Raw genomic sequence first — 14,566 nt, forward strand, 5'->3', positions numbered from 1 at the left:
TCTTTTTCTGAATTTTCTCATATCAGAATCTTCATCACTCTCTTCAGACTCTGTATCTGATACTTGAAATTTGTACTTACGACTTTCTTTACTCAGCAGTTTCACTCCGTTAGGAACATCATCTTTATAGCTGGTACTTGGTAATTCGTCTTCTTCTTCTTCAATTACCTCCAACTTCCCAGTTTCAGATTTCCTGTTCCTGCTTTCAGAGCTTCTTTTCTGCTTTTCAATACTCTCCTGATCTTGAATCACAACTTGATCAGACTCTTTTTCTGCTTCTTTTTCTAGCACATCTTCATCATTTTCAGAGTCTATTATCACAATTTCCAAATCTTTTTCATTCGATGCCTCATTCACATTTGAACTTTCCAGATGTCGACTTTCCGGTCGATCTTCAGGATCTGGATTTCTTTCAGGTTCTTCTTCAGAATCTGAATCAGTTGTGGTGTCACCTTCGTACGGATTTTCAGGTGGAGGTACATAAATGGTGTGGCTTGCATGAATCCACCTCTTCAAATCCCTGCACTTCACTGCATTTGTAGTGACAAGAATCACTTGCCTTGCTTTCTGCCACCTGGGTACCAGACAGTTTCTTCTTCGGTGAACTTTCGTCCTCACCCAGTCTCCTGGTAACAGATCATGTGCTTGCTCCTTTCCTCTTGTTAGCACTTCGGTTCCCACCTGATGGAACACAGAAGTCACGACGTCAGAAAGGTTCCTGCAGTATTCCAGAATGACGCTATCATTTATGCTCATCAGCTTTCCTACCGGTATAAATGCTTGTCTCATGACTCTGCCCATAACAATGTCATGTGGGCTTAGACCTGTCTTTTTATCAGGGGTACTTCTCAGAGACATCAAAACAAGTGGAAGTGCGTCAGTCCACTTCATTCCTGTAGCTAGACACATTTTGCCTATCCTATTTTTAATCGTTCCGTTCACTTGCTCAACAACACCTGATGCTTCTGGTCTGTATGCACAATGTAGTTTCTGTTCTATGTTCAAAGCTTCACAAATCATTTGTAACAGTCTGTTTTCAAAATGTGTTCCACGATCAGTTTCCACAGTCACTGGAAAACCGTACCTTGGTATGATCTTCCTTAAAAGTAATTTTGCAACTGTCACTGAATCATTGTGACGTGTAGGGAACGCTTCAACCCACCTTGAAAACAAACAGATTATCACAAGGACATAACGCAGTTTGTTATGGGGTGGCATGTCAATAAAATCCATTTGCAACCTGGTGAAAGGACCACCCTCCCGTCCTATGGTTCCCATACTCACAACAGTTTTTCTGTTTGGGTTCATTTGTTGGCAAACTAAGCACCTTTGGCAAAATTATTCTGAACTTTGGGTTAAACCAAGTCTGTCTGAATAGCCTAATCATGGAATCTCTTCCAATATGTCCTGGACCATGATACATCCTAGCCATATCAGCAATCATGCTATTTGGTAAAACTGGTCTGTCATCCTTGTATACCCAAATCCCATCCTCCTCTCGCTGTCTGCAACCTGCTTTTAACCAAGTGTCTTTTTCCTCATCACTTGCCTCATCTTGTAAGTCTTTTACTCCCTGCCATGTTTCAACTACAGATGTTAGCAAAAGTGAACTCAAGACATGTTCATCATCCTTTTCCCGATTAATTGAACAATTATTTTTCGCACAGTACCTGGCAATCTCATCTGCATAGGCATTTCCTTTTGTGATAAAATCTTCGCCCTTTTTGTGCGCTGTACATTTCACGACAGCAATTTTTTCTGGTAACTGAATGCCATCAATCAATCTCTTTATCAATTTTGCAGTTCTGATGGGAGTTCCCGCAGATTTTAAATAACCTCTTTGAGACCAGAGCTGACCATAATCATGAACAACTCCGTATCCGTATTGGCTGTCAGTAACTATGGTGATTTTTAACCCTTTTGCTCTTTCACAAGCACGAATCAAAGCAATTAATTCTGCTATTTGAGCTGAACGAATTCCTTTGAGACATGATGCTTCGATCACAGTAGCAACTGTGCATACCGAATATGCAGACCTCAGAAAACCCTCCTTCATTCTCAAGCAAGAACCATCAACAAAGTAAACAAAATCTGACACAGGCAAAGGAACATCTTTAATGTCCTGCCTTGGCTTGGTGCAATATTCCAAAACATCTTAGCACTCATGATTAATGTCGTTTTCATTTCTAATTTCTGTTACTGTACCATCAGGCAACAATGTTGAAGGATTTAAATTCACACACCTTGCTATCGAGACATTATCTGATCCCAGAATAACTTTTTCGTATTTAGTAAGCCTGTTACTTGTCAAATGCTGTGTTTTGCTTCTGGTAAGAAGAATTTCAACTGAATGTGGTACATAGACTTTTACAGGAAATCCCATTATAATTCCCTCACTTTGCTCAAGACTCACACTAGTTGCAGCTACTGCTTTTAAGCAGCCTGGTAATGCTTTTGCAACAGGATCAAGTACCGCTAGAAATATGCTATTGGCTTTCTCAGTTTCCCATGTCTCTGAATAAGGACTGATAATGCACATCCTTTTCTCTCACTGCAGTACAACTCAAAATCCTTTTCATAATCTGGCATGCCTAGAGCTGGAGCTTCAAACTTCTTTTTAGCTTTTCAAAAGCTTCCATCTCAATTTCTGTGAGAACAATTGGGTCTTTTATGTCTGCTTTTGTTTGTCTCTGCAGTGGTTTTGCAATTACTGACAATCCACTAATCCATTGGCGACAATAGCCAACCATCCCTAGAAACATTCTGACCTTTCTCTCTGTTTTGGAGGTTGCATTCACTGAATCATTTTTATTCTCTCAATTGTCACTTGCCTGATTCCTTTTGCAATTCTGTGACCAAGATATTTTACTTCTTGTTTGCAAAAATGTAATTTTGCAGGAGACACTTTATGTCCCTCATCTGCCAGGTGATTCAAAAGAATAATGTTATCTGTGACACAATTGTCTCGGGTTTTTGCTGCTACAAGGAGGTCATCTATGTACTGGACTAATGTCGATTTTCCAGGTAACTCTAGATTCTCCAAAGATTTATTTAACAATTGATTAAAGATAGATGGACTCTCTGTATACCCCTGAGGGATACAACACCATACTAATACGCGGTCTTGGAACCGGAACGCAAATATTTGCTGACCGTCTGGATGCAATGGAACAGTAAAGAACGCATTGCAAAGGTCAATAACTGTATACCATTCTGCATCATGCGGAATCTGGTAAAGAATTACTGCTGGGTTTGGAACAACTGGGCAACATGTAACAACTATTTGATTAACCTTTCTCAGGTCCTGAACTATCCTGTACGTTCCGTTTGGCTTTTTGATCCCCATAATCGGTGAATTACAAGGACTGCTTTCAATTTCTTTTAGAACACCTTGTTTTATGAATTTATCAATTACAGGAATAACACCTTCAATTGTTTCTGCTTTCATTTTGTACTGAGGAATGTTTGGAAAATCTATTCCTTGTTTCACTGTAATTTTAACTGGGTCTACATTTTTCATCAAACCCATCTCATTTCCTGTCAAATCCCAAATCTCAGCTTTGACTGTCTTTTTCAGTTCTTCAGGTAAATTGTCTTTATCAAATGCAGGAAATAACTTACTTTCCTCTGTTTCAACCATTAACATGGTTAACTTGTAAAGCCCATCTTCTTCTAGAGTTTGAAGCTCAATACCCTCCGGTGAGCAGTATATTTTGCAGTTCATCTTACACAAGATGTCCCTTCCTAACAAGTTTACAGGACTGCTATTGCAAACTACAAATCTGTGTTTGTCTTTAAATTTGCCAATTTCTACCTTAACAGGCTCTGTCAAATCTGTTTTAATGTTCTGATTAGCTACACCAACTACTTGGATTGATTCCCCAGAGAGAGGCAGGTTTTCTATTTCCACTGATCTAACAGTAGAACGGGTAGCACCAGTGTCCACAAGAAACGTGATTTCTACATCATACACTTTACCATTAACAAATGGACCAGACTGGTCAACCTCAAGAGTGGCTCCAAGCACACACTCTTCCCCCTCTCTCAGGCACCGTCATAAGTAATCCTCAGAATCACTTTCACCATTTTCTGTCATCAAAAATTGTTGAGAAACATTTGGCACATTCACTCTTTGCGGTCTGATTACCTGATCACCTCCGCAGAATCCTGTTTCCGAATTGTACCTCTGACCATTCACACAGTTTGGAAGTGGCGGTTGTGGAATCTGACTCTGCTGATTCACTAACTGTCGCTGTAGCTGTTGCTACAGATTTAGCTCATTTAACTGTCGCTGTAGCTGTTGCTGCAGATTTACATCATTCTGCATCTGTGTATTTAATGATGCATTTTTTAAATTTCTGGGCGGATTTTTACATTCACGCTTCCAGTGTCCAATTTCGTCGCAATTAAAACAAGGTAGATTTTGTTTCAGCTCTTCAATATTAACATTAAATTTTGGTTTATTAAAACTACCCTTAAAGTTTCCTTGACTCTGATTCTGATTAACATTGACATTTTTATTTTCCAAATTTGCAATTTGCTGTTCAGCTACTTTCACCTGTGCCCACATTGCCTTTTCCTTAAGCTTCTTTTGCTTCGCATCTATCTCGTCACTGCAGTATTTTGCTTTTCTCTGAATATCGTCAACTGAGAGTGATTGCCATCCGACAATACCGTTTCTAATCATATCACCAATTTCAGGTCTCAGGCCATAAACAAATCTGTAAATAAAGTGGCTCATGTCCTTTTCACTTAGTTTTTCATAGCCACTGTACTGTTTAAAAACCAACAGTAGACTGTCATAGAATGAATGCACTGATTCTTTTGGCTCCTGATTTGTTCTGTCTATTTTAACCCAATCAACTTCTTTTGGGGGAATTTTATTTTTCAACCAGTAAATCACTTTATCATACAGTCCCATGACTTCTGATGATGGTGCACCTGTTACTGTATCTCGAGCAGGTTCTACTTTTGGCCAACTTACAGCAATTTTACATTCTGTCCAGAGATCTGATGGGACAACAATGTCAAAGAATCCATCAAGATCAATCCACAGAACTTTCGAAACTTTTATGAACCTGTCTACCTGTCGATACCATTCCACTGGCTTTCTCTCAATCGAGAAAAATCATTTGTAAACAACAAAATGTCCTGTCTTGACCAGGGAACATGCACATAGCCACCTCCTGCTATTTCTCTCATTGGGTACTGATTAGCCACCATGCCTCTTTCTGTCCTTTCTTCCTCTCTTTTCTTTGTCCATTTCACTCTCCATTTGCTCAAATCACCCAATCCTTTTATGTACACAATCAAATCTTTTATATGCAGAATTCTTCCCACTGAATTGAAATTCTCAATGTCTTTTTCAGAACATTCTAATCTGTAATGTTTTCCCAAATTTTTTTGTTTGCTCAAATCAATCTCTAATTCAGTAGCTAATTCCTCTAGCTGTTCATATTTATTCTTCGTTTTCCATTGTACACTTTTACAAATGAATAATAATTCATCATCTTGATAATGCTTCAAATTGTCAGGACCAATTGTACCAATGATTAATTGCTCTAAATCTGCTTTTAGTCTCGCAACATCAAGCTTTGGGGTTGAATCTGTTTTCTCAATACTCATTTCTAGAGATTCAGTATCTGATTCTGCTGCTCCAACTGGAGTTCTACGTGATGAATTTTGATTATAAGTTAAATCAGGCATTGTTTTCTCACAATGGATTTCAGTTAAATCTGAATAAACATTTTCAGCCACCTTCTGAATTTCTGCATTTAATGGAATAGTTAAAGCTGAATGTCCCATTTCTCTTTGACCAAAAACTGGGTGAACTGGACCAATCGTTATTGGAACTGTTACTGCTTCCATACTTTTAGTTAATTGCTCTACTAATTCTTCTTTCGATCGGAAGTATTCTGAAGTATCTGGTATTTCCTTACTTTTTTCTAATCTCAATGCATTTCTTTGAATCTCATTTCTCAAAACTGGAGTTTCAGGGAAATTTCTATTTTCTCCATATGCACTAGAATTAGTTCTCGTTTCTACTCTTTCGGGAGATTCTGAATTATTCTGGTATAATCTGGGTGATTCCTCATTAAGTGGAGGTGCACTTGGAGTGGTTCCTGTAGAAACCATCGGGGTAGACCATGAACAAGCTGGTTTAAAAGGAGTCTGTTTCTGATTTGTAATATAAATTTCTTCTAAAACTGGCTCTTCTAATTCACTTTCTTCAATATTATTTTTCTTTTGGGTATTCTTTTGACCTGGTATTTCAGTAACCATCACTCTTACTGGGTATAATCCATCACACATATCTGCCTGTCTCCATCGACGCATTCTATCTTCATGAGTTTCTCTATTAAAATTTGATTTTGGACCTCTTGACACACCTCTGGTTGCTTCTCGTTGAAGTTCAAACATTTCATCCTCCCATTCAACTAAAGCCTCAAATTGAGTAGGTCTAGGCTTAGGCACAAGAGCCATAATTATTTCTCTCAAATTTTTCAAAACCCTCATATTAAATGAACCATCTTCTGGCCATGCTAACACACCATCATTTTTGGTATAATCCATCCAATTATCAAACCAAAGGCAAGTATGATAACCATATTCACCTTCCATATAGGCTGCAGGTGTTTTGTACTTATGAAGTAATTTTCCACCTCGCGTTTCAATTTTCTTATCAGGTGAAAATATATTTTTCAATTTCTGAAGCCATGTAAGCTTCTTTTCCTCTTTTCTGTAATAATAACTCATGTTTTTAATCAAATCCGCTTAATTCTAAATGATCGTAAATGTTTCCTGGTTGTTCCGCAAAACCAGCCAATCTGTGCGCAAAACTCACCAACAAGCCAATCAGGTTAAGCTACATCACCACCTTGCTCAACCAATAGAATTGCTGCTTTCAGGATAAGCCAATTAGCTTACAGCTTGACTTAGTCACATGAACCAATCAGTGCGCTAGCTGTGACGTATGCTAGCCAATTATAGTGCGGACCCTGTGACGTACACAGCTTCTGCAGCTTCTCGTCTCTCGCTCCTAGAGCTCACCCCTCCTTTACAAAATCTTTTCACAGCGCCATTTTAAGAAAACTTTTTCAATGAATTTCAGTTAATAACAACAGAAAAACAAACCATTTGTCTGTTTCGCTAAAATAAAGTGATAGTTTTTACAGTCATTCAAGTATTCTTTGCGTGGAATAGACGACGCTACTCTCACTGAATATTCAATTGTTGATAAAGTAAACTTTACTCTACCCTTCTAACAGGTAATAATGAACTCGTTTCCCTCTGAATGTACATAAAGTAACAATTCAAAGTTTGACTCGAACGGAATTAGAAAATCATTTACGCACTTCCAAACGGAAAGTTTCCCTAACCATACATACATGAAATCTTGGTAGGACTTTAACCAACCATAGAAATTCACATTTGTCAGTAAAATAAACGACGTTATCTTACCCTTCACTCAAGTTTGGATAAATTCTACTACTCTTTTCGCAGTGAGTTTTAAAACAGGCTCCAAGTCCCTATACTCGAAAGCTACAATTTCATAGACAATCCTCACTATACATTCTACCTAGCATACCTAAAATATCCCTAAACTTGTGCTGTACGTTCACAACACTAGTGATATATGACAATACCACTATTTTGAAACAGAACAAATGCACTGTGTAACTTTACTTGTCACACCACTCATATGCCGGCACAACTAGGAATTTTTCACACTGCTGGAAAAAACCTTTCGACAACATATAACATCTTTGACAAACTTAACATGTTTTAGTCATAGATCCTATGTTATTACCATGTAACATGTCAGTTACCATAGCAACCGGACTCTGCTACCAGAGATTTGATCCAGCGCCCCTATAGAAAATATGTCATAGCAACGCTATCCAACGCCACAATACTCACCATTAAACATAAAATACTCATAAGGCCCATAAACTAACGGGACATATTTTTGGGCAACTGAATCATGTGACCTAATTAATTAAACCTATTCACAAAATATATATACATTTATATACAACTGCACTATAATGAATTCACCATGGTTTATGTAAAACTTAGCATTTAATTAAGTCACTTAGGCAAATGGATCTGCTGATGGTAACAAGACCATGAAATAACAAGACCAGCTTGTCTTTTCAAAAATCTTATTTATTAACTATTTATTCAAAGAAAGTGCATTTTATTAGAATCTCTTTATTTAAGCAGCATTATTTGAGGATTAGCAAAATAGATTGTCAGTTTCAAGCAAAATCAATTAGCATGACTAATGAAGAATAAACAGTTTTCCATCACCTAAGCCCTATTTTCCCTGTCTAAAACTCACTTCACCTAAAAGAATAAAAGGTAAAAAAGTCATTTAACCCTATTGATCCTTACGTGCTCCAAAAGTCCTTCAGTACAGCACGCCTTTCAAAATTCAGTCAGCAAGAAGCGCCCTCCCTCCAAAGGGGTCAGTTTTTATACCTTTTTCCCTAACTAATCTCACTAATTTGTATTCTTTCTTTCCTGCCATCCAAAGTTCTCATTGGTTGACAGACGTCAACCCATATGGTGTCATCATCTTTTCGAAGCCTGGTTCAGGGTTTTCTCATAGAGTCTATTGTCTCTTATTCACAAGTCACGCAGCTTCCTCCAAAATGAAACATTTGTAAATGACAGTCCGTGACTTCCTTAGCTTGGCAATCTCTGCCGGTTTCCGTCTTTGGTTTTAGTCCTTCCAAGAGCACGAATAATAAATTTTTCAATAAAACTTTCCACGCAGGGCTCTTGCTCTTTTCTGGACAGGACTCGACAACACCATGTTTGAATCGCGCTAGACCTCAGGCCTCTTTCTTGGTGACTAATATTCAAACAAACACAAAAGAATAATTAATGAAAGAATTAGAATTCATTCTGTTACCCACCCACCTTTGCTAATTATTAACCCATTAATAAATGTTACCTAGCCAAAGCATTTTAGCAACAACAGAATTGTGCCACATAAAGACGAAAAGACAAAACATAAGCACACACAAATAAGCACATGCCATTAACAAAACAGCCGCATTTAATTCTGACATAACAATAGACAGAATTAGTTTATTATTTTTCACAAACATGCATTTGCAACATAGAGCACATATATGAGCACATATATTAGTCCCACGTGTCATGTTTTGTAATTTAATCTAGGTTGATTAGTAATATTCACTCCATTCTTGTTAATACAATTACTTTTATTATGGAAGTTTAACTTTGCGAGTCAAAATAAATGTATTTTAAAATCTCGCTCCATCAACTCCAAACATGATAGGGTTCGTGGGGCCCTTTTTGAGTTGGTCATCGTGTAATTATGCGGTGCCACTCTATATAGTATATGGCTGCTTCACTGACAACCCGGAAGAATGGACTCCTTAGGCTGCAGGGTTGTCCTGCTCAAGCAAGGGCACCCTCTCACTTAGAACCAAGCACCCTGCCTTCAGGATTGCAAAGGCCTGCTACAGGGGTGGCTTATATGATTTAAGTGCAGTGACCCTTAGATATAGTAAACCTATATCTTTAGTAAGTAGTGCATGCACCAACTTACACAGGATGCAATGGTAGGCCTGTAGTTCTATTTTGAATAGTCTCTTTTGAGTGGCATAATACACGCTGCAGCCAATGGGAGACTTCTGGGATACCTATGCCCTGGGTACATGGGTACCATATACTAGGGACTGACAACGGTACCCGAGAATCCAATCTGGGATGTACGCAAGTACTGAAAAAACCCATTTAGGGAGAAAGCAGATAGACTGGGGTCCTGATTAGCAGGATCCCAGTCAGACTAGTCAAAAACAGCATCACATCGAGCTAAAGGTGGGGGTAACAATAAGAAGTAGATCCTACTTTCCGACAGCCCACCACAGCCATTGGATGAGACTTTGTGGCATTGTCAGCATTGCCAATCACATGCACCTCTTCTAGTAGAATCTAGTCTTGGGAAACCAGTTTGACAATCATCATGGTTACATTGCCACCTGTATCCCTCAGAGCCTTCACATGTACTGTGAGAAAGTGCCATCTTTCTTGCACTGGTATGCCCCCACTTTTTTTCTGAACTGCTGATGTGCTTTGACTGAGTGTGCCCTGGGTTCCTGCCAACCAGGTACCCAGGGCATGTGTTCCCTAAAAGCTGTGTTGAAACGTAAGCCCAATTGGCATCTCTGGCCACCTGTCAGCCCCTAGCAAATGGTGCCCAAGGTACCAAGGGCATGATGACCAGAGAAGATCCCTGAGGACTGCAGCACTTATTGTGCCAACCTCAGGGGCCCTGTACCCTGACACCCACACACTGCCTTTGCAGGCTGAGTGTCTAAGTACAGAACTAAACAAAGAGTCGACATGGCACACATCCCTGTGTGCCATGCCCACAGAACCCACTGCCCTGGCATACTTCAGTCACCCCTCTAGCTGGGTGCCCTATGCCAGAGGTGTGGGCACCGGTGCATGAGCCCTGTGCCCCTACAGTACCCAAGGCCATTCCTGGGCACTGTAAGTGCAGTGATGCCATTAAGAGAATATGGTGCTGGGAGGTTGTCAATACGAACTCCACAGCACCATAATGGCTACACTGAAGACTGACAAGTTTGGTACATAACTTCTCAGCACATTAAACCTGAACTAATGCCAGTGTGGGATTTAATGTAAAATGCACCAGAGAGCATCTTAGAGATGCCTCCTGAAAACCTAACCTACAATCCACGTCTAGGCTGAGTGGCTGCAGAGGCTGGCACACAGCAGACATGTTGCTGGACCCCTGGGTGGAGAGCCCCCCGCTCTCCTGGGCCTGCAACAATGCACATCCTGGGCGAGGTGCTAGGTCTCCTCCCCCAGGATGAGCAGGGGAAATCTTCAAAGGCATGCCGCCTCTGTGAGCTTCTCCAGACCATTTGCTGTACCCAGCAACTGACCCCCACCAGTCCTGACCCCCACTCTGGCGGGAAGACTGGCGGGTAAAACTACGTCAGGAAGGGGTGTGCCAACCCCACTCCTCAGGTGGGGGAGACGAGGTGAAGCACAACCCCGGGCTCCGGCCATCTTGAAGATGGGGAGCCGTGCCCAATCACAGCTAGGATCCTGTCCCCCTCCCACAGGAGAGGAGCAGGCTAGGGGGTGTACCCACCCCAGGACAGGGACCTATTGGTCCCTGCCCTTGCCCTACCTGTAACACCCCTAAATTCAGTATTTAGGGGCTCCCTGAACATTCCTTCCTCAGATCCCGAAAAGAAAAGAAGAAAGAAGACTAAGAGGAAGAAGACCCGCCGTGCAGCTGCTAACAACAGGCCGACAACAACTGACTTGGCCCCAGCCCTACCGGTCTGTCGATCCTGGAACCTGCTCCTGCCTAAAGCCCGGTGACTCCTGCTGACAGCAACCTTGGGACACCCAGAGGAACTGCCTGCGTTGACCCTCTTAAAGCCTGAGACTCCCATCAGCAGAGGCTCTGCTGCAACAACCCCCCTGGTGCCAGCCAGGAAGCTCCGGACCAGCCCACTCTGCACCCGCCGAGCCCGGCCCGTGCCCGAGTGATCCAAGACCACGAGGACGTCCCCCCGGCGACTGGGACACGAAGTCCAGTGCCCAAAGACCTTCCTCGACGAACCAGACGATGACTGCAGCCTCAGAACCAGGGGCCCCTCCAATCGGTAAGATTTCCCGACACCCAAAGACACTCCTGCACCCGGCGCCCTGCAACCCCCTGTGCCTCCCTTTGGAGTACCTACCTCTTCTCCAGGATCCCAACTTACCTTTCGAAGTGGTGGTCACACCTGAAGAATCACCATCCCGAGTCTGCAGTCTTTGTTCTCTTTTAAGGTCTCGACCTACAGCATTGCTTTAGCAATGCGTGCTTGTCGAGATTATAGTGAGGCTTTCAAAAGTCCACCTAAACTGCTGCGCAGCGGGTACAGTTCATGTGAGCCAGGCGAGTGCACAACACCAGCCAGCCCCAGCATCAGACTTCAAATGAAGCCTCCCTTTGGGGTACCTACCTCTTCTTCAGGATCCCAACTTACCTCTAGAAGTGGTGGTTGCACCTGAAGAATCACAGTCCCGAATCTGCAGTATTTGTTCCCTTTTTACCTTTCCCTTTGAATAACATTGAGCGCCCGATGGCTCAAAAGCACCCTGCACCCAGCCGCCCAAGTGCCCCTGGCAGTGCAACCTGTACCCTATTCTACTTCCCCATTTGCCCTGAGCAAGTGACCAGGAGCTCAGCTCCCACAGCTGCGTGGCCTGCTAGCCAGCAGCCACCTAACTACCTCTGCACCCGGCCGCTCCTGAGCCGCTGAAGGTGAACCAACTGTACCTACCTGACCCTGGGGGACCCCTGAGTTTATGCCCAGAACCTTAACCTCGCCAGCCGAGTACTCACCTGGAAAACGGTAACTCACTTACCTGCCATTGGATAACATTGACTGGTTTGACTCGAAAAATCTTCTGTCTACTTTTGAAAACCTAAAATATTCATATAAATTCATACGAATTCCGAAGTACTCACCTGTGATCAGAAGAGGAGCCAGTACTGTACCTTGTAGCCCAGTATTGAACTGCAAAAGTAATCCCTATCGGGTTTACTAGTAACTTGTATTTTCTCCATAGGAATCCATTGTCTGCTTTTCTATTAAATTTCTTCTGTCTACTTTTGAAAACTAGAAATATTCTTTAAAAATCATAGGAAATACTGAAACGTAACTACTTACCTGTTTTAAGTTGAGACCCCAGTGCTGGCCCCAAGAGCCCAGTACTGGATTACAAAAGTAACAAGATCATACTTTACCTGCAACCTGAATTTTCTCCCATTGGATAACATTGCCAGATTTCTGTTGAAAAGTTTCTAAGTTTGAACTTTTAAAATAGCTTTTTATTCCTGAAAAATCACTGCAATACCTAAAACGTTTTTGCTAAACTGTTTTCAGCTTAGACCCCAGGACTGAATCAAGGAGCCAGTCCTGGAATTACCAAAGTAATCTACAACGTAATCAACTGTGTTTATATGAGAAAATCCATTGAGCTCAATGCTAGATTGTGTGTAGAATTGTGTTGCATACTGCAACCCCTGTACCTATTGTGTTTACAAAGTTTATTGCCTTTCTGCAAAGTACTCATCTGAGACCGCTCATACCGAGAACAGTATATTTTCATACCTGTTGGTTCTAGAAATAAAACAATTATATCTTTGATATAAAAACAATTGGCCTGGAGTTCAGTCTTTGAGTGTGTGAAACCTTTTGCTGACTGAGTGTGTACAGCAAATGCTTTACACTGTCCTCTGGCACTGCCTTACTGCTCGACCAAGCTACCACTTTAGAGATTAAGGTCACACCTGGCTTTAACCTCTGTTATACCTCTGGGGTTTGTGGACTTTATACTCACTGTACTTTATTCTGGTCCAGTATATATAGAGTCACTTTCTCATGTTGGTGGATCAGCGGTGGGATACAAACTTGCATTTGTTGGACTACTTGGTTACCTTCTTATCACACGACAGAACTCATAAATTGCCTTTAGAATTCTGAAATTGTTTTTTCCAAAATACTAAAAGTCTGATAGGGCCTTGCTTATGTCCAATTAGAATTCCAGAAAAATAAAAGTCACTATAGTTAGGGTAGAGGGTTAGAACTGTCAGGTTAGAATGTCTCAACAGAACCCAGCTGTTAGTGAAGATAATATGGACCTGGTTGAGGAGCTCAACCTCACACCTTACTTGCACTTGAATTTCAAGGAAATGAGGTCCCTATGTAAACTTAAAAATGTAGTCCTGGGCCTGCATCCAACCAAACAAGGGCTCCAGGAGCTCCTGGCTGAGTATGCAAAAGGCCACATCTCTGAACAGGGTGACACCAGGTCAGAGGAAGAAGAGGAGGAGGAGGAGGATAATACCAATCCCCTATCTCTAGGGAAGTAAGGGACGCTACACCCTTAACTCCAAGAGTCCGCTTCTGGGAGCCTGGGTACCACACAGGTGGACTAGGCCCCAGAGAACACATTGGGGAGAGCTCCAATGAAGAGGACAACTTTTTAGCAAAGTTGGTCAAGAGATTAGACCTAGAGTCCAGACTCCTGGCTCTAGAGAAAGAAAGGAAATCGATGGGCTTAGCCCCCATCTCTGGTGGCAGCAATACCAATAATAAGGATAAAGAGCAATCTTATGAGCCTAAAATCCCCAAAGGGATTGTCCCTAAATTTGAGGAAGATGATGATATCACCAAGTGGTTCACAATCTTTGTGAGGGCTTGTGATATCAGAAGACTCAAGAAACCTCTCTGGGGGACACTCCCGTGGGAACTGTTCTCTGGTAACTGCAGAGACAGGCTTCTGACCCTCTCTGGGCCAGATGCAGGGTCTTATGACCTCATGAAGAAAACTCTGATTGAGGGATTTGGACTCACTACTGAGGAGTACAGAATTAGGTTCAGGGGGGCTCACAAAACCCAGACCTGATAGATTTTGTAGACTACTCAGTAAAGACACTGGATGGTTGGTTAACTGGACACAATGTGCATGATTTTACTGGACTTTATAA

The sequence above is a fragment of the Lissotriton helveticus genome, chromosome 2_1 (assembly GCF_964261635.1).
Source record: "Lissotriton helveticus chromosome 2_1, aLisHel1.1, whole genome shotgun sequence".
In the NCBI taxonomy this organism is placed as follows: Eukaryota; Metazoa; Chordata; class Amphibia; order Caudata; family Salamandridae; genus Lissotriton; species Lissotriton helveticus.